Raw genomic sequence first — 20,045 nt, 5'->3', positions numbered from 1 at the left:
AGAGGAGGACTGGAGCCGCTCTGTGCAATACCACTGCACAGAGCAGGTGAGTATGACATGTTTGTTATTTTAATTAAAAAAAAATACCTTTAGTAACACTTTCATTGTTCTGGTTGCCAGCCCATCGTCCATTTGTGTTGTTGTGACTCGGCTAGATTGCAAGCTCCTATGAGCCAGGCCCTCCTAACCTTTTTGTATTGAATTGTAATGTAATTGTATCACCTCCTTTATTTTGTAAAGCGCTGGGCAAACTGTTGGCACTATATAAATTCTGTATTATAAAAATCAGGGCATAGGTGCAGGAACTCCCCCTTTCTGAGTCACGTCTTGTCTCCGCTCCCTACCCTACCATCCCTTGGTTCCACCCTCACCCACCTCCCAGTACTGCCCCTTTTAGAGAATACAGAACCACGTTTCATTTTGTGGTGATCATTAATTTTTATGGAATTTGTTATAAACAAAAGAAGCAGTAAAATAGATCTTACGCAGCGAGCAACAATAGACCCCCCTCAGCAACAATAGATCCCGGCAGCAACAACAGATTTCCCAGCAGCCAGCCCATCATCAATAGACTCTCCAGCAGCCAGCAACAGTAGACCCCCCTCTCTCAACAGTAGATCCCTTCCAGCATAATAAGCCCAACCAACAACAACAGATTCCTCACCAGCAACAATAGACTGTCACACAAAAATAGATGCGCTCCAGCAACAATAGCTCCCTACTCAGTGCTGTATTTTGGCCTAGGCCAACTAGGCCCAGGCCTAGGGCGGCACTTTGCAGGGGGGCAGCGAAATAGCTGCCCCCACCTCCACCTGAGAGTCTATTGGCCACTATTTCCTAGAGCCGACTGGAATCTAGCAACCAGTGATGTCACGGCCGTGACACCCTGGCCCTGGCCATGATTCAAAGTGGAGGAGGTTTTAACTTCCTCCCCCTCCGCACCTAGTGCTTGTGGGGCCCAAAGAGTCCTGCTGGTCCAGTGACAGTGGGGTGCAGGGCAATAAAGCTAAATTCACCAATCCACCGCCGACAGCAGCTGCTGCTGCTGAGCTGCGACATCTTCACACAACAAGCGGGCAGCCGGCCGACCCTGGAAGCTGGCTAGAACTGAGAGCCTGCGAGCGAGAAGACCTCAACTGCCACGGCATTACCCAGCTAGTGCAGCATCCCTGGCGCCTCCCAGAGCCTACACTCCTTCTCAAACCTCCTCTCTGTTCCCAGCTGGGACATCAACAAGCTGACCGAGGGCCCAAAAGATGAGGACAGGCTGGAGCAGGGGCGTAACTACAGGGGTTGCAGGGGTTGCAATCGCTACCGGGCCCCATGCTCCAGGGGGCCCGGTAGCAAACCAGTGGGTGAACTTCCAGGATCGCAAAGGTCACACTTGCAACCGGACCCTGGCATTGCACCACTGTGGGGAGGCCCCAAGATTGCAGGAAGTGGGCCCACAAGATTGCAGGAAGGGGGCCCACTGCAGAACTTGTGAAAGAATCCTGCTGCGGGACCGTAATAAAAGGCCATGCAACAAGTGTAAAGAGCCCCAGGATTAGTGGGAAGAGCCCTGGGCTTGAAGGTAAGGGCCCCGGCCAGGGGTCTGGGGGGCCCTTCATGGTTTCTTGCATCAGGGCCCTGAAGGTTCTAGTTACGCCTCTGGGCTGGAGGTAGGTGCATCACACAGGAAGGGGTTTGCAAATTTAAATAGGAGGGGAAGGGGGGCGCACAATTTTAGTCTTGCCTAGGGCAGCACAAAACCAAATACACCACTCTTCCAGCAACAATTGACCCCCAAGCAAAATAAGGCCTCTCCCCCCCCCCCCAGCAATAATAGATCCCCACCAGCAACAAAATTTGACCTGCCCATCAATAATAGACCACTGTGCAAAAGTAGGTCTTCTTCAGGAACAATAGATCCCCCAGCAGCCAGCTTCAATGACCCTTCAGCACACCCCAGCACCCCTTGCCATTATATACATTCAGCGCTTGAGGTGCCGGAACTGCGTTCCACCACGTTCCCGCTGAAAAAAAAGCCCTGATAATAATAGTGATAAGTGCGGCACATTACCCAAACTGGGAGTCAACACAGGACCATCTATGGTGAGTGAAGGCCTTCTATAGGTGGGCACTATGGAAGAAAGGCCTTGACCTAACTGCTTGTCTTGAAGGATTCTGGGTAAGTAAGTAGAAGAAATACACAAAAAATGTGCCGAAATTTACCTAACAAGACACAGCAAATCTGAGGACACCCTAAATAAAGGAGCCGGCATCACAGTCCCCTCTATTAACCCCTCGATGTCCAGCTTGCCCTTGCCACCCTCATGTTCCATTAACCTTCCTCTTGCCAGGCTCACACAGGTTCTGCTCCATTAACCCTTCTCTCTCTCTCCTTCGTACACTTCATTAGGCAGCTCGTTAAAGCATGGATATTAATTAGCAGAAGGGAGGAGGGACTCCATCTCTGCGGCTCTAATTAAACGGAGCAGGCGGGTAATTAGGAGCTAATTATCCAAAGATAAATGGAGGCAATCCTTTCCTCTATAGCTCCATCCAGAGCTGGCTCTGTATCTGGATCTCCTTGCTTAATCCCTGGGCCCGCTTTATACCATCTTAGTTATTTTCTTTACTGTTGTCAATTTGCCAACATGTTCATTTTTATTTTCTTTTATCTTTCACTTCATTTTATTCATTGAATTATCTAAGGATGTCGGATAAGGAAACGCATATTAACCACATTTAAATGACAAGTGAGGGGATGTGTTTATGATATGAAAGCCCCTAAAGCTGGTAGAAAGGGACACAGGGTCATGCCAGCTGAATAGACACAGCTTGCAATGTTATGGATTTGGGCAGTGGTGCCATTGATGATCAGTCCCACTTGTATAGGCACCATAGAGAGTAATGGTTGGATCTTCTGATGCAAAACAAGGGGCGCACTCTTCGGGGTTGACTTGTATTATAACTGAGGAAAGGGGTAGCTAGTAGTAGTTAGTGACATTCAACTGGACTTGTTCTGTAATATTGAAGATGTTTCATAGCTTGTCTAAGCCTCTTTTTATCAGTTCCAGAGAAATTGGTACAAGATGAGATACCCCAACATTTATAATCTCACAGGTAGCAAAGACAGCTGAAGCCAATCAACAAGGCAGATGCTGACTGTCCAAGAACAGGATGGGAGGTGTAAGTTGTGGACGCACCCTGTTCTAGTTATATAATCCCATCTTTGATTCCATGGGGTCTGCATGGGTGTTAATCCTTCTATTCACATGGTCGAAGGTGTGATATGTTGTCAGATTCCCAGGGTAGAGGTGGTAAAATGGGAATATATGTGGAAGACAGATGGGGGTTAATTTACTATACCTGGAGAGTACAAAATCTGGTGCAACTGTGCATGGTAGCTTCTAACTTCAGTTTGTTCAGTTAAGTTTTGACAAAAAAAAACCTGAAGTCACCAGATTGTGCACTCTCCAGTTTTAGTAAATTACCTCACGTTATCTAAGACCCCACCACATGTTCACGGATAATTGTTCCAATTTGACAGAGATGGCTAGAATAACTATCCCTAAACAGGGTGGGGTCATCTACCTTAAAGCCTATTCTTAGACAGTCAACTGCAGCATGCATGGGTGGAAGAGAACTCCAACAACACACCCTTCCCAGGAAGTGGGGCTAAGAGGAAGAAATCGCCAACAACACACCCTTTCATGGCATTGGGGCATTGGGCCTGGGAGGAAGAGAACTTTACCAACAACTCACCCTCCCCAGGTATTGGCCCTGGGAGAAAGAGAACTCCAACAACTCACCCTCCCCAGGTATTGGGCCCGGGAGAAAGAGAACTCCAACAACTCACTCTCCCCAGGTATCGGGCCTGGGAGAAAGAGAACTCCAACAACTCACCCTCCCCAGGTATTGGGCCCGGGAGGAAGAGAACTCCAACAACTCACCTTCCCCAGGCATTGGGCCTGGGAGAAAGAGAACTCCAACAACTCACCCTCCCCAGGTATCGGGCCTGGGAGAAAGAGAACTCCAACAACTCACCCTCCCCAGGCATTGGCCCTGGGAGAAAGAGAACTCCAACAACTCACCCTCCCCAGGTATTGGGCCCGGGAGAAAGAGAACTCCAACAACTCACCCTCCCCAGGTATCGAGCCTGGGAGAAAGAGAACTCCAACAACTCACCCTCCCCAGGTATCAGGCCCGGGAGGAAGAGAACTCCAACAACTCACCTTCCCCAGGCATTGGGCCTGGGAGAAAGAGAACGCCAACAACTCACCCTCCCCAGGTATCGGGCCTGGGAGAAAGAGAACTCCAACAACTCACCCTCCCCAGGTATTGGGCCTGGGAGATAGAGAACTCCAACAACTCACCCTCCCCACGTATCGGGCCCGGGAGAAAGAGAACTCCAACAACTCACCCTCCCCAGGCATTGGGCCTGGGAGACAGAGAACTCCAACAACTCACCCTCCCCAGGTATCGGGCCCGGGAGGAAGAGAACTCCAACAACTCACCCTCCCCAGGTATTGGGCCTGGGAGAAAGAGAACTCCAACAACTCACCCTCCCCAGGTATTGGGCCTGGGAGAAAGAGAACTCCAACAACTCACCCTCCCCACGTATCAGGCCCGGGAGAAAGAGAACTCCAACAACTCACCCTCCCCAGGCATTGGGCCTGGGAGAAAGAGAACTCCAACAACTCACCCTCCCCAGGTATCGGGCCCGGGAGGAAGAGAACTCCAACAACTCACCCTCCCAAGGCATTGGGCCTGGGAGAAAGAGAACTCCAAAAACTCACCCTCCCCAGGTATCGGGCCCGGGAGGAAGAGAACTCCAACAACTCACCTTCCCCAGGCATTGGGCCTGGGAGAAAGAGAACTCCAACAACTCACCCTCCCCAGGTATCGGGCCCAGGAGGAAGAGAACTCCAACAACTCACCTTCCCCAGGCATTGGGCCTAGGAGAAAGAGAACTCCAACAACTCACCCTCCCCAGGTATCGGGCCTGGGAGAAAGAGAACTCCAACAACTCACCCTCCCCAGGCATTGGGCCTGGGAGAAAGAGAACTCCAACAACTCACCCTCCCCAAGTATCGGGCCCGGGAGGAAGAGAACTCCAACAACTCACCCTCCCCAGGCATTGGGCCTGGGAGAAAGAGAACTCCAACAACTCACCCTCCCCAGGCATTGGACCTGGGAGAAAGAGAACTCCAACAACTCACCCTCCCCAGGTATCGGGCCCGGGAGGAAGAGAACTCCAACAACTCACCTTCCCCAGGCATTGGGCCTGGGAGAAAGAGAACTCCAACAACTCACCCTCCCCAGGTATCGGGCCCAGGAGGAAGAGAACTCCAACAACTCACCCTCCCCAGGCATTGGGCCTGGGAGAAAGAGAACTCCAACAACTCACCCTCCCCAGGCATTGGACCTGGGAGAAAGAGAACTCCAACAACTTACCCTCCCCAGGCATTGGGCCTGGGAGAAAGAGAACTCCAACAACTCACCCTCCCCAGGCATTGGGCCTGGGAGAAAGAGAACTCCAACAACACACCTTCCCCAGACATAAGACTTGGTAGGAAGGAAGCTTTAACAACTCACCTTCCCCAGGCATTGGGCCTGGGAGAAAGAGAACCCCAACAACTCACCCTCCCCAGGCATTGGGCCTGGGAGAAAAAGAACTCCAACAACTCACCCTCCCCAGGTATCGGGCCCGGTAGGAAGAGAACGTTAACAACTCACTATCCCTGGGCATCAGGCTTGGGACGAATGGAACTCCAACAACATACCTTTCCCAGTCATTGGACCTAAAAGGAAGAGAACTCCAACATCTCATTCTCCCCAGGCATCAGGCCCGGAAGAAAGAGGACTTAAATATCAAGCCCTCCCCAGGAATCGGACCTGGGAAGAAAAAAATTTGAGCAATGCACTCTCCCCAGAGAGCGTGTAGGTGGGGTGCAGCGGCTAAAAGACACACAGTCCCAGTGCAGTGAAAGAACTTGTTTTGAAACAATGCAAAGTCAGTTCACGAAGACCAGGCGGGAATACTCACAGGTTCAATAGTGTGTAGAGAGCAGATTTCAACCAAACTTACCACATCTGTAGAGAGGGGCAGAATGCGGCTTGGTCGTCTTTCGCCCAGATATGCAGATGTCCAGAGAAGCAGCAAACCCTACGCTTTCCCTCCTCATCAGGAACTTTTGCCAGCAGCTAGTTCTGTCCATACCAGGTGCGGTACCTGTTCCTACTCTACCAGTTCACAAATGCAAGCCAAACCTAGGAGCCAGGGCCTTAAAAAGCCTCTGCCTGACCCAAGATGGCTGCAGGAGTCACATGGGGCTGCAGCACCCAATAGGATAGCTTCCTCAGTGACCCAGGAAACCATAGAGGAGCCAAGTTGCTCTTGATTTCCTAAATAACTGCAGTGCCGCTGTGGATAAGAGCCACCTGTAGACTGTACCTGCAATCAGCGATAAGAAACAAAGCGATTTAGTAAAAAGCAGCACACATTGCTAGGTACACATTTAACCCCTTGATCACCTGAGATGTTAATCCCTTCCCAGCTAGTGTCATTAGTAGTGAGAGCCAGGGCATATTAATAGCACTGATCACTGTATTAGTGTCACTGGAGATGTCAGTGGCAGTTAGCCAGTTCCCCTACAGTGTCAGTTAGTGTCAGATTGTCCACCGCACGTCGCTGATCACCGACATTACTAGAATAAAAAAAGAATTCCAGTAAAAATTCCATACTTTGTAGACACTATAACTTCCACACAAACCGATTAATATACACTTATTGGGGTTTTTTTTTTTTAACCAAAGACATGTAGCAGAAATTTGGCCTAAATTTTTGAAGAAATTTGTTTTTTTTTTTTTAATTCGGTCTTTTCTCATTTATGTAATAAAAAATTAAAACGCAGTGGTGATCAAATACCACCAAAGAAAGCTCTATTTGTGTGAAAAAAATTATCTAAATTTCATGTAGATAGTGTTACATACCCGTGCAATTGCCAGTAGCAAAATATAGCCTGGTCACGAAGGGGGTAAAACCTTCCGGAGCTCAAGCGGTTAAAGTGGCATTTCTGTGCTATTTCCTAGATGCAAACGCATTTATTGGTAATCGGGGACAAAAAATTTCCGGAATTAAATTCCGGAAATTACAAATGTAATATTTACTAACTGCAATACGCTGCAGGTGCAAACTTCGTGAAAGGTGTTTGTGGTTGTTGAAACCACATTAACGATTGTTTGAAGTCTTGTTACTTTTAAGGAGCAAACAATAAATAAGTCACAACACTATGCAGAGCGATAAAGAGCACAATAACCGGTTGGAAATGAGCCTTATTCTGATGGCTAGCAACTGATAGAAATGCAGATCTGATGCCCCACATTGCAGGCAAAATGTTTTTGGTAGATACAAATTTCTGCGATCAAAGTTAATATGGAAAAAAAAAACAATGTTCTCTTCTGCTACCTGCTGGCCATGACTTGTATTACGCATCCTCACTTTTCTATACATTTTCTATGCAATATATTTGTATGCAATATATAATTATGCGATAAATATCACATGAAAAAAACATATGAAAAAATATGGTCCTCCGGTACGGTCCACGAGGATGGCAGCAATCACACACTTGTGTTTAATCACTTTTAACCACTTTACCACCGGAGGATTTTGCTGTCTTACGTCTGGGCCACTTTTTGCGATTCGGCACTGTGCTAATTTAACTGACAATTTCGCGGTAATGCAACTCCGTACCCAAACGAAATTGACATCCTTTTTTTCCCACAAACAGAGCTTTCTTTTGGTGGTATTTGATCACCTGTGCGATTTTTACTTTTTGCGCTATAAACAAAAAAAGAGCGACAATTTTGAAAAAATAACAATATTTTTCACATTTTTTTATATGAAATTCCCCCCCAAAAAATGTAAAAATCAACATTTTTTATCATTTTAGGCCAATTTGTTTTCTGCTACATATTTTTGGTAAAAAAAAATCGCAATAAGCGTATTTTGATTGGTTTGCGCAAAAGTTATTGCGTTTACTAACAAAGGGTAAGATTTCTGTAATTTTTGGTGTTTTTTTTTTTTAACGAGTAATGGCGGCGATCTGGGATTTTTTTTTTCTGCGGGACTGCGACATTGCGGCGGACAGATTGGACCCTTGACTGACATTTTTGACACTTTTGGGGGTACCAGTGACATTACTGCAGTAATCAGTGCTATAAATATGCACTGTTACTGTAAAAATGACACTGGAGGGGAAGGGGTTAATTTTTATTGGTGATCAAGGGGTTAATGTATGCCTGGTGCTTACTGACATGTGTGGGGGGAGGTGACTGAGTGACACAGGGACAGATCGCATGTTCAGCTATGCTGAACCCTGCAATCTGACCCTGCCTGTCACTTAGGAGATCCGCCCGCTTTGTTTACACAAGCGGGCGGATCTCCACACTCGATCCCCGACGATTGGGGAAGATCGGCGGTTATCACCGCCACTCCTCCCCTGGCCCAACTCCCGCTGTGACTGAATACAGCGGGAGCGAGCCTCCAGCGGCGCGCGCGCACCGCCCACATGGGGAGGAGTCTAGCGACATAGGTCTACGTCGCTGGACGATGACGAGCCACATTGCCGCAGTAGCAGCAATGTGAGCGGGGCTAAAGTGGTTAAATGTGAAGGATGATGTTACGCCAAGTAAATAAATACCGAACATGTCATGCTTTAAAATTTGGTACACTCGTGGAATGGCGCCAAACTTCGGTACCTAAAAGTCTCCATAGGCTGCGCTTTAACATTTTATACAGGTTTAGAGTTACAGAGGAGGTCTAGTGCAAGAATTATTTCTCCCATTCTAACGATCACTGTGATACCTCCCATGCGTGGTTTGAATGTCGTTTACATATGCAGGCGTGACCTACGCATGCATTCGCTTCTGTGTTCGGGGACGGGGGCACTTTTTTTTTTATTATTTTATTTACATTTTTTTTATACTTTCTCTTAAATTTTTTACTTTTTGATCACTTTTATTCCTATTACAAGCAATGTAAACATCCCTTGTAATAGGAATAGGGCATGACAGGTCCTCTTTATGGAGAGATGGGGGTCTATAAGACCCCAGATCTCTCCTCTAGGCTGGAAAGCCTGAAATAAAAAACAGATAAAGAAATCAATCTCAGGCTTTCTAGCAAAAAAATAAATGGTAGTGTTTATAATATTACAATATTATATATATTAATAATATAATATAATATATATATATATATATATATATATATAAATACACACACACACACATATATATATATATATATATATATATATATATATAAATACACACACATATATATATATATATATATATATATATATATATATATATATATTTATATATTTATATTATATATACATTAATACAGTACTATATTAATAATACAGTATATTACAGTATTTTTACTAAAAATACACTAAAATCATTATTAGTGGTTACAAACATAACAGAAAATCTGTTTGAATTTGCCCTTTTTTTATTGCTTTTTAGATTTAAAAAAAAATGTATAATTTTTTTTTAAATGTTAACATTTTTTACTATTATTTTATTTTTCTATTTTTTTAATTATGTATTACTATGTTTAATTATTATTTTTTCCTACAATTTGTTATCTTTTTAAAGGACAGGGAAGCCTGTAGCGCTGCAGGAGGGGAGGGGGGCACAGTGAAAGGAGGGCACACCGGGAGGGGGGGATCAGAAGCAGAGAGGGAGATCGATGTCGGGAAATTATGCCCTGTGTCTGTGTCTCTCTCTGCAGCAGCTGAAAGCTAGCAGGAGGAGGGGAAACAGGCTTTCAGCTGCTGCAGAGAGTCACACAGGGCTTCTTCCTGTAATTGCTCCTCCTCCCGACCGCACCGACTCCCCTTCCTGTTGGGGCACCCCCTGTGTGCCTGGGCCCCCTACAGGATGACTGGTGGCCCCCCCCCCCCCCCCCCATCAGCAGCCCTGCTTATTTCAGCTTGCTCTGGGTGCGCTCGGCAGGGGGCAGGAGCAGTGCCGGGTCAAGGCCATCCAGTGCCCACTCCCCCATTCATTCTATGCAAGCTTAGAGGATCCTACACCCAGCAGTCGCTCACTTGTTAAAACCACTGACACTACCCCTTGGAACAGAAGGAAGGTGCAGCCATCCCTACTGTAAACCATTGCGCCCAGGGCAGACGTTCCTCTTGCCCACCCCTTGTCCTGGCCCTACCCCTTGGAACAGAAGGAAGGTGCAGCCATCCCTACTGTAAACCATTGCGCCCAGGGCAGACGTTCCTCTTGCCCACCCCTTGTCCTGGCCCTAGGAAGGAGCCAGGAATGCCAGAGGGGACCCAAAAAGAGGAGGATGGGGGCTTCTCTGTGCACAGAACAGGTAAGTATAACATGTTTGTTACTAAAAAAGAAGAAAACATTCCTTTACAAATACTTTAAGCAGAACCCTTGCTCTAAATGAACCCACATCTGTCATCCTATAGCGTAGACATAGAAAGACCAATATTTTGATGCGCCTGCCAAAAAGTGCTGTCAACTTTAGAGCAAAATACAAAAAAAATGACATGCCATTGTGTGTATGTCATGAGTTTGGGGCTGCAGTGTGAACACACAGAAACATACACACACCTATTGTGTAGTGCCGAGCGCAGACTGCACAGGAAGTGGCTGACTCTTTGTATGAGAAAAGAGCGACAAAAACCCCCTCGCAGCCTCAGACACAGCCTGAGCCAGCAAGCTCGGCGGCTGCGAGAAACGGCGCGGACCCCGTAAGTCTCAGAGACCGCACGACCGCATGGGAGAGAGAGAGAGCGGAGAGCGGAGAGCGTGCGACGTGACTGAGCGAGGAGACGACTCCTAAAGGTTAGGATGCTGTAAGTATTGCAGAAGATAACGTATTGCCCAAACTATTTCCTGATCTGCAAACTTTTTTCAGGCTAGATAATGAAGTCGGTGGGGGGGGGACAGCATAACAGCCAGACGACTGCATTTTTAATAGGGGCGATGGCGGTCCCCCCATATTTTACTTTATTGTATATGTCAAGGCAACAAAAAAACAAAACAGTATATCTCTGCAATGCATGCACATTTCCCCGTGTTTTATCCCTTTTTTGCAGAAAAAGACCCTCTCATCTGCCAAAAATGTGCGCAATTAGAAGCCAATGCTTTGCACCCCCAATGTATGGCAAGGGGTGGGCAGGAGGGGTGCTTGCCCTGGGCGCAATGGTTTATTGCAGGGATGGGGGGGCCTTGATCCTAACCCTAAGGGAAGGGGGGGGGGTGTAGTTTGGCATCCTTTCCCTGTGCGCTGGATGACCTTGTCCTGGCACTGATGTACAGATCATGGCTGCAATGCTCTGCAGGCTTTAAAGCAAAAAATTAATACGTGCACCCACTTGCAAAAAATAAAACATGTGCATTGATTATTATTTTGCACTGAAGTCTGCAGAGCATTGCAGCCATGATTAGTGCATTGTGCATAGGCTCCTGCACACTATTCCTCCTGCCCCGGGTCCGTACAGAGGTAGGCACTTTCAGCTTTGGAGCTGTAGGAAAGTTCAATGCAATACAAGTTTAGTGACGTCACCACACCTGTGCTCCTATCAGATTCAGCTCTGCCTCGGTGGCACCCTGTGAATGGATCAGTGAATGGATGTCGCAGCTGAGTGGGTGGAGTCAGGAACAGCTGTGACAAATTGAAAAAAAAAAACTAAAGGAAAGTGTGGGGTGAAGGAACCCTAAAATCCATTTTCTTGGTTTTGGGGGGGGGGCTGTTTAAATTACCCTTAAATTTTGTATTGTGGGACGATAACCCAGGGGACTAAGTGGTGTCAGCCCTGCTCTGTTTTTTTTGTTAAACTACCTAATCCATCCCACTGTCTGCATCTCCAAACGGCTAGGCACTAATTGTCTCTAAAGGCCCGTACACACGTACCGATCGTCGGCATACAAACGTCGGTGGACGAAGGATCTGCCGATTGTACGCGTGTTAGTATGGTGCCTCCGACAGATGTCTGCGCACAATCCGCGGACAAAAGTCTTTCTTGCAAACATGAAAATTTTTGTATGCCGACACCAGAACGGACGATTGTTCGCCTGTCAGTACAGAATTCGGCCGACAGACCGCAGATTTGCAAGACTGGGCATGCTCAGAAAATAGAAAACACAGGGAAAGTTAACCATTACATGACATCACTTCTGCAGTCGGCGGACAAAATTCTTGTGCTGTCCTTGTGCTGTCTTTGCACTTTTCAGCAGACACCGACATCCCGGGGAGAAAAGAGGAACATTTGTATGACGACCATCGGTACGTGTGTACGGGGCTTAAGGCTCCATTTACACTTATGCGACTTGTCATGCAACTTTGGAGATGCTGTAAGTATTGCAGAAGATAACGTATTGCCCAAACTATTTCCTGATTTGCAAACTTTTTCCAGACTAGATAATGAAGTCGTTAGGAGGGGGGGGGGGGTCAGCATAACAGCCAGGGGCGATGGCGGCCCCCCATATTTTGCTTTATCGTGTATGTCGAAGCGAAAAACCCAGTATATCTCTGCAATGCATGCACATTTCCCCGTGTTTTATCCCTTTATTGCAGAAAAAGATCTTCTCATCTGCCAGAAATGTGCGCAATATTAAGCCAATGCTTTGCACCCCCAATGTACTGATCATGGCTGCAATGCTCTGCAGGCTTTAAAGCAAAAAATTAATAAATGCACCCAGTTTGCAAAAAATAAAACATGTGCATTGATTACTTTTTTGCATTGAAGCCTGCAGAGCATTGCAGCCATGATTAATGCATTGTGCATAGGCTCCTGCACACTATTCCTCCTGCCCCGGGTCCGTACAGAGGTAGGCACCTTCAGCTTTGGAGCTGTAGGAAAGTTCAATGCAATACAAGTTCAGTGACGTCACCACACCTGTGCTCCTATCAGAATCAGCTCTACCTTGGTGGCACCCTGTGAATGGATCAGTGAATGGATGTCTCAGCTGAGTGGGCGGAGTCAGATGCAACTGTGACATTTAAAAAAAGAAAAAGGAAGGGGGGAAGGAACCCTAAAATCCAGGTTAATTATATTGATCCTGCGTGCTACTATCTATGAAATGAAGTGAATTTAAGCTGCTAGCATTATTTACAATCCCACTCATGTGCTAACTAAAATCAATACACAATAAATGCTGCACTATGTGAATGATAAATGACTCTACAATCAGAATATAACAATATTAAAATAATATTAAAAGGTACATAAATATAGTGAAAAATTGTCCAACATAAACGTGCAATCACAATATAACAACAAAAGAGTCCATGCACATGATTGCTTGCAACGAAAATATAAAGCAAAAGTGAAGAAAAACGCACAGTGCTTGATCCGCCGTGCAATTCCTTCTCAGTGCAAAAAAAAAGTGCCACCTCAATGTGCCCCCCCCCCCCCCCACCAGGAGTATTCTCACCTGGGGTAAAGTACAGCCCCCACCAGGAGTATTCTCACATGGGGTAAAGTACAGCCCCCACCAGGAGTATTCTCACATGGGGTAAAGTACAGCCCCCACCAGGAGTATTCTCACATGGGGTAAAGTACAGCCCCCACCAGGAGTATTCTCACATGGGGTAAAGTACAGCCCCCACCAGGAGTATTCTCACATGGGGTAAAGTACAGCCCCCACCAGGAGTATTCTCACATGGGGTAAAGTACAGCCCCCACCAGGAGTATTCTCACCTGGGGTAAAGTACAGCCCCCACCAGGAGTATTCTCACATGGGGTAAAGTACAGCCCCCACCAGAAGTATTCTCACATGGGGTAAAGTATAGCCCCCACCAGGAGTATTCTCACCTGGGGTAAAGTATAGCCCCCACCAGGAGTATTCTCACCTGGGGTAAAGTACAGCCCCCACCAGGTGTATTCTCACATGGGGTAAAGTATAGCCCCCACCAGGAGTATTCTCACCTGGGGTAAAGTACAGCCCCCACCAGGAGTATTCTCACATGGGGTAAAGTACAGCCCCCACCAGAAGTATTCTCACATGGGGTAAAGTATAGCCCCCACCAGGAGTATTCTCACCTGGGGTAAAGTATAGCCCCCACCAGGAGTATTCTCACCTGGGGTAAAGTACAGCCCCCACCAGGAGTATTCTCACATAGGGTAAAGTATAGCCCCCACCAGGTGTATTCTCACATGGGGTAAAGTATAGCCCCCACCAGAAGTATTCTCACCTGGGGTAAAGTACAGCCCCCACCAGGAGTATTCTCACATGGGGTAAAGTACAGCCCCCTCCAGGAGTATTCTCACCTGGGGTAAAGTACAGCCCCCACCAGGAGTATTCTCACATGGGGTAAAGTACAGCCCCCACCAGGAGTATTCTCACCTGGGGTAAAGTACAGCCCCCACCAGGAGTATTCTCACCTGGGGTAAAGTACAGCCCCCACCAGGAGTATTCTCACATGGGGTAAAGTACAGCCCCTACCAGGAATATTCTCACATGGGGTAAAGTACAGCCCCCACCAGGAGTATTCTCACCTGGGGTAAAGTACAGCCCCCACCAGGAGTATTCTCACATGGGGTAAAGTACAGCCCCCACCAGGAGTATTCTCACCTGGGGTAAAGTACAGCCCCCACCAGGAGTATTCTCACCTGGGGTAAAGTACAGCCCCCACCAGGAGTATTCTCACATGGGGTAAAGTACAGCCCGCAGCAAAAGAATAAAGGAAATAAGCGTAGGGCTAGCATGACTGGGCAGACAGGGCAATCAGGGAGAGTTAGGGTTAACTAATTATTTTGTTCTGGGTCTCATATAATTGGTGGTTCCAGCAGGAAGGCGGGGCTGTAAGGGGGGGTCATCGAAGAGCTTTTTCCACCTTCCCAGCAGTCGGCAGAACATGGGAGGAAGATCATTCCCGCCTACCCGCCCCTACATTGGATTTGTTCATCGGTACGTGGTCTTCATGTTGGCGGTTGGGGTCTTTGGAGGCGTTTGAAAAAAAATCTGTTTAGGGATCCATCTAAGGTATGGATTCACCTGTGGAATGCCAGTTAATGGTGGGTTAACTGGTAGGTTACAAATTGTGAGGTATCTGCAGAATGTTGAGGTCGTCCCCGAGCCGGTGCGGTGCGGCTGGGGACCGTGTAAGCCGTTACGTAGATACTAAGTGGATAATTGATACTTGGTGCCTCCAAAGATCGGCAACCTTATGTTTATTGGTATTATTATTTTGGTTCCTGTTTTAAGGAATGTTATATTTTGTTAAAGGTTTTAATAAACGGCTGTTACGGCCAATTTTGCTCCAACAATTGAGTTTTTGTATTTTTTCTGCAGGCAGTTAGGGTAAAAGGGGTGGGGGTTGGTTTTGATGTATATGAGGTTGAGGATTAAATCTGGGGTGCCTTAGTCATGTGATCACCGCGATTAAACGTGATCCAAACCAGATTTTTAGCCCACTGTTGGCTATTTCCAACTTCTCCAACCTCCTTCTAGGCTCCTCTTATTACAGATTGTAGTATCCCGATATATTGAATGAAAGATAAGAAAAGCCAATAGTGCTTATACTCGTTATAAAATTGCATTTATTAAAAAAATCACAGGGTACTCACTCTTTAAAGGTGCTTGCAGTGCACCAAACCAACACAAGCGTTCACAATCCAAAGATACATCGCTTTTGGGACAATCCAGCAGCCTCACAAACAGACCTAGCCTCCAGCTCCACATTGGTCCCTAGGTGTCGTCACCGTCCTGGCCCCTCCCCTACGCGTATCGACACAGGGTCGCATGTCTTCCTCAGGGGGAATTTTAATTGGACGGTAGGGCTGTCAGTCGATACATACCCGGGTTGGCACCATACTCTTGAAGGTCAGGGGGCGTAGTGATCGACCGATATCGTTTTTTTAAAGCCGATACTGATATTTTGGCCATTGAATATCGGTATCGGCCGATATTGGCTGATATTTTTGTACATTTAAATTTTTTTTTTTTCTTGACAGGTACTCTTGTGGAGGGATCTGGGGGTCTAAAAGACCCCAAACCCTTCCTTTCCACTTAAAAGCATTCAAAACGCCAAGTTTGGCTGTTTTGAGTGCTGTAATTTTTTTAAATTTGGCGCCGAGTACCATGACATCACTTTCAGGTTTTTACATGGAGACCCGATCAGAGCCGAATGCGGCTTTGATCGGGTCTTTGGTGGCCATGCAGGATAGTTGCCCAGGTCTCCTGGTGGGACGGGAGACCCGGGCAAGCCGCGGAAGGTAGCGGGAGTGAGGGGACGTCCCCTCCTGCTCCTTGTAATGACAGCCGAGTGGCTTCTAATTCGCATCGGTTGTCATTACAAGACAGCCGACCGTCGGCTATGGACGCCGGTACCAGGGTGATGCCTCTAGCTGCAGCCATCACTCCGGTACAAGCACTTTCCTGAAATATCGGTAACCTCAGGGGCCGATTCCGATATATTGGGGAAAGTGCATATCGGCCCCTGATATAACGGCATTGCCAATAATCGGTCGATTTCCTACAGGGGCACCACCAATTTTTTTGTGGTCCTCAACTATTATATATATATATATATATATATATATATATATATATATATATATATATATATATATATTGTACAATAGTTGAGGACCACAAAAAAATGGTGGCGCCCGTGACCTTCAAGAGTATGGCGCCGACCCAGGTATATATCGACTGACAGCCCTACCGTCCAATTAAAATTCCCCCTGAGGAAGACACGTGATCCTGTGTCGATACGCGTAGGGGAGGGGCCAGGGCGGTGACAACACCTAGGAACCAACGTGGAGCTGGAGGCTAGGTCTGTTTGGGAGGCTGCTGGATTGTCCCAAAAACGATGTATCTTTGGATTGTGAATGCTTGTGTTGGTTTGGTGAGCTGCAAGCACCTGTAAAGAGTGAGTACCCTGTGATTTTTTTTAATAAATGCAATTTGAAAACGAGTATAAGCACTATTGGCTTTTCTTATCCTTCATTCATTATATCGGGATACTACAATCCGTAATGAGAGGAGCCTAGAAGGAGGTTGGAGAAGTTGGATATAGCCAATAGCGGGCTAAAAAGCTGGTTTGGATCACGCCTAATCGTGGTGATCACATTACCCCAGGTGAGAATACTCCTGGTGGGGGGGCACATTGAGGTGGCACACTATTGGTTGTTTGCACTGAGAAGGAATCACACGGTGGATCAAGCACTGTGCGTTTTTCTTTATTTTTGCTTTATATTTTAGTTGCAAGCAATCATGTGCATGGACTCTTTCATTGTTATATGGTGATTGCACGTTTATGTTGGACAATTTTTCACTCTATTTATGCACTTTTTATTATTATTTTAATATTATATTCTGATTGTAGAGTCATTTAGCATTCACATAGCGCAGCATTTATTGCCTAAAATCCACGTAAATGGTTTAGGGAGATTTAATTAGCCTTCAATTTTGTATTGTGGGCCGATAACTCAGGGGACAAATGCTGGCCATACACTAGCAGAAAAATCGTTTGAAAATCTGTCATTTGGTCCGTTCGTTCGTTTTTCGTCCAGTTAATGGGCACAAATAGAAAATCGGTTTTAACTTTTCAGAGCCGAAAAATCGAAGGAACAAATTGGAAAATTCTGCCGAACGAACGATAAATTGAAAGGTTAATGTGTTTCTCGGCCGAACTGTTTGCACTCGGCATATGTGACAAACTGAACAAAAAACTGATTCATTTATGTCCATTGAACGATTTATCATTTGAAATTTGGTCATTATATGATGGCACGATCGTCTGCTCTCACGGACAATTTTTAGTTTTTCGAAAATGAGTTTGAACGATTTTTCGGCTAGTGTATGGCCAGCTTTTGTGGTGTCAGCCCTGCTCTGTTTCTTTTGTTAAACTACATCTCCGCACTGCTAAACAAGAATGGACTTTAAAGCCCCGTACACACGTACCGATTGTCGGCCGTAAATATTCGGCCGACGACCGATCGGCCGATTGTAGGCTTGTTAGTATGATGCTTCCGACAGCGCATTTTCGGCCGAACAGAATCTGTCGTGCAAGCATTAAAATTTTTTTTGGCCGTCACCAGAACGGCCGATTGTTCGCCAGTCAGTACAGAATTCGGCCGACAATCAGCAGATTTGCAAGACTGGGCATGCTCAGAAAAGAAAAAACACAGGGAAAGTTAACCATCACATGACATCACTTCTGCAGTCGGCGGACAAAATTCGTGTGCAGTGTTTTGCACTTTTCAGTGGACAGGACAGCCCTGGACAAAAGACGGCTGATCGGTACGTGTGTACGAGGCATAAGACTCCATTCACACTTTTGAGACTTGTCGTCATGCAACTTTGGACATCAAAGTCGCATGATAAGTCGTTCCCCATATTTTCCAATGATATCCATTCATATATGTACGACTTAAAGTCACAGCGACTTCAAAGTAGTTCATGCACTACTTTGGTCTGACTTTCATGCAACTTGAGGGCCATAGACTTCAATGTTAGCCCTCAAAAGTTGCATGACACCTCGGTCACCCTGATCGCGGCATTGAAATCGTGCTACTTCATTTGCAGTAGCACAATTTCAAAGTAGCATTTCAGTGCTACTTCAGGTGCGACTTGGAAGACATCTGTGCGACTTCATGCACAGATGTCTATGCAAGTGACTCCTGAACTTGCAAAACTTCCAGTGCGTTTGTGATGCGTTTTTACTGCCTTTCAGTACAGTCTAGTACAGGAAAAATGCAGCATGTTCTACTTTTTTTCTGGAGCAGGAAAGCACTGGAAGTGACTGCACTGGTGTGAACTATGCCATTGGAAACCATATAACCTACTTTGCATGTATATTTCATGCAGAAAAAAAACGCACAGGACTGCATGTGGTGTGAACTGCCCTAAGTCTTTTGACTAAAATGCCATTTTAGTCTTAGTCATATTTTATTATCTGAATTGTTCTAGTTTTAGTTTGCTAGCAGCAGATCTGGTTTATTTGGCACATAGTGGGACGGGTCTTGAATCATTATCCTTTTAGTGCACCACTGCGATTTCTCTATTGTGCCAAATATTGACAAACCCATTGTCTGTCCTGTTACTTATTTGGTGCAGATTGTGAGACTTTGGGCTCTTTCACACGGCCGCTCCGTGTGAGAGCTCCGCTGCGGTCCTTTTTTTTTTCCACGGAGCGGATGACATTTCTGTCATCCCATCCGTTTGCGGATGATATGCGGACATAATGTAAGTCTATGGGCATTGCGGATGTCAGCGGATGACACCGCTGACATCCGATTTTCCTTCCTTTCCGTTTTTTGAACGGAACAAAAATAGGGTTCTGTTCCATTCCAAAAAACGGAACAGAACTGACAGGAAGAAAATCGGATGTCAGCGGATGGTATTCCGCTGACATCTGCAATGTCATAGACTTACATTATGTCCGCAAATCATCCGCAAAAAAATAGGATGATTTGCGGACATACGGAGCGGCCGTGTGAAAGGGCCCTAAGTGTGTGAAAAGCTGCACTTAGGATTTCTATTTACAATCTCTGTACTAGGCACATCTTTCATTTCAAATCCTTCAAATCAAACTATTATTTTTTGGCACATCCAAAAAGCGTCTCTGTGATAAATAGAGTGTCTTTACATACCTTTTAAGAGCTTGTTTAGTTATGCACACGGGGGGTGGTAAAAGCAGATGGTGGTTTTACCGCCCACCTAAACAGGGACATGCAGTCACTGAGAGCTGCACACATGCCAAGGCTGCGATGCTTTTCTTCTAAGCCACAGCAAAAATGAAATGTTTTTTTAGTATTCTGCAGTGCTGCTGCCAAAATGCGACCGATTTAAATATCACCATGCTGCAACCGCCCTGCGACTGTGTGGGTCAGCATTTCAGGTTTAAAAGGTGACAACTTGTCTGTCAAATGCCTTTAAAAAATCGATCCATCGCAGATCTTTTTTTTTGCAGGGTGGAAGGGGGGGGGGGGGGGGGGATGTCGCACATATGACTAAGCCCAAACAATCAAAGTTTTGCAACAGAATGTCTAATAAGCTCAAAT

General features: G+C 46.3%; 1 protein-coding gene across 1 annotated transcript in view; it reads left to right on the top strand.

Moving 5' to 3' along the window:
- The first annotated feature begins 10,742 nt into the window (after window positions 1-10,742).
- Window positions 10,743-20,045, top strand: part of GPSM3 (G protein signaling modulator 3) — a 141,560-nt gene continuing 132,257 nt past the window's right edge. The window contains exon 1 of the mRNA XM_082263885.1: window positions 10,743-10,883. The gene's annotated coding sequence lies outside the window, so the exon portion shown is untranslated. The remainder of the gene's footprint in view (window positions 10,884-20,045) is intronic.

The sequence above is a fragment of the Pelophylax lessonae genome (genome assembly GCF_965119305.1).
Source record: "Pelophylax lessonae genome assembly, chromosome: 7".
In the NCBI taxonomy this organism is placed as follows: Eukaryota; Metazoa; Chordata; class Amphibia; order Anura; family Ranidae; genus Pelophylax; species Pelophylax lessonae.
Note: the sequence above shows the minus strand (reverse complement) of the source record. Positions and strands in the feature narration are given on the sequence as shown.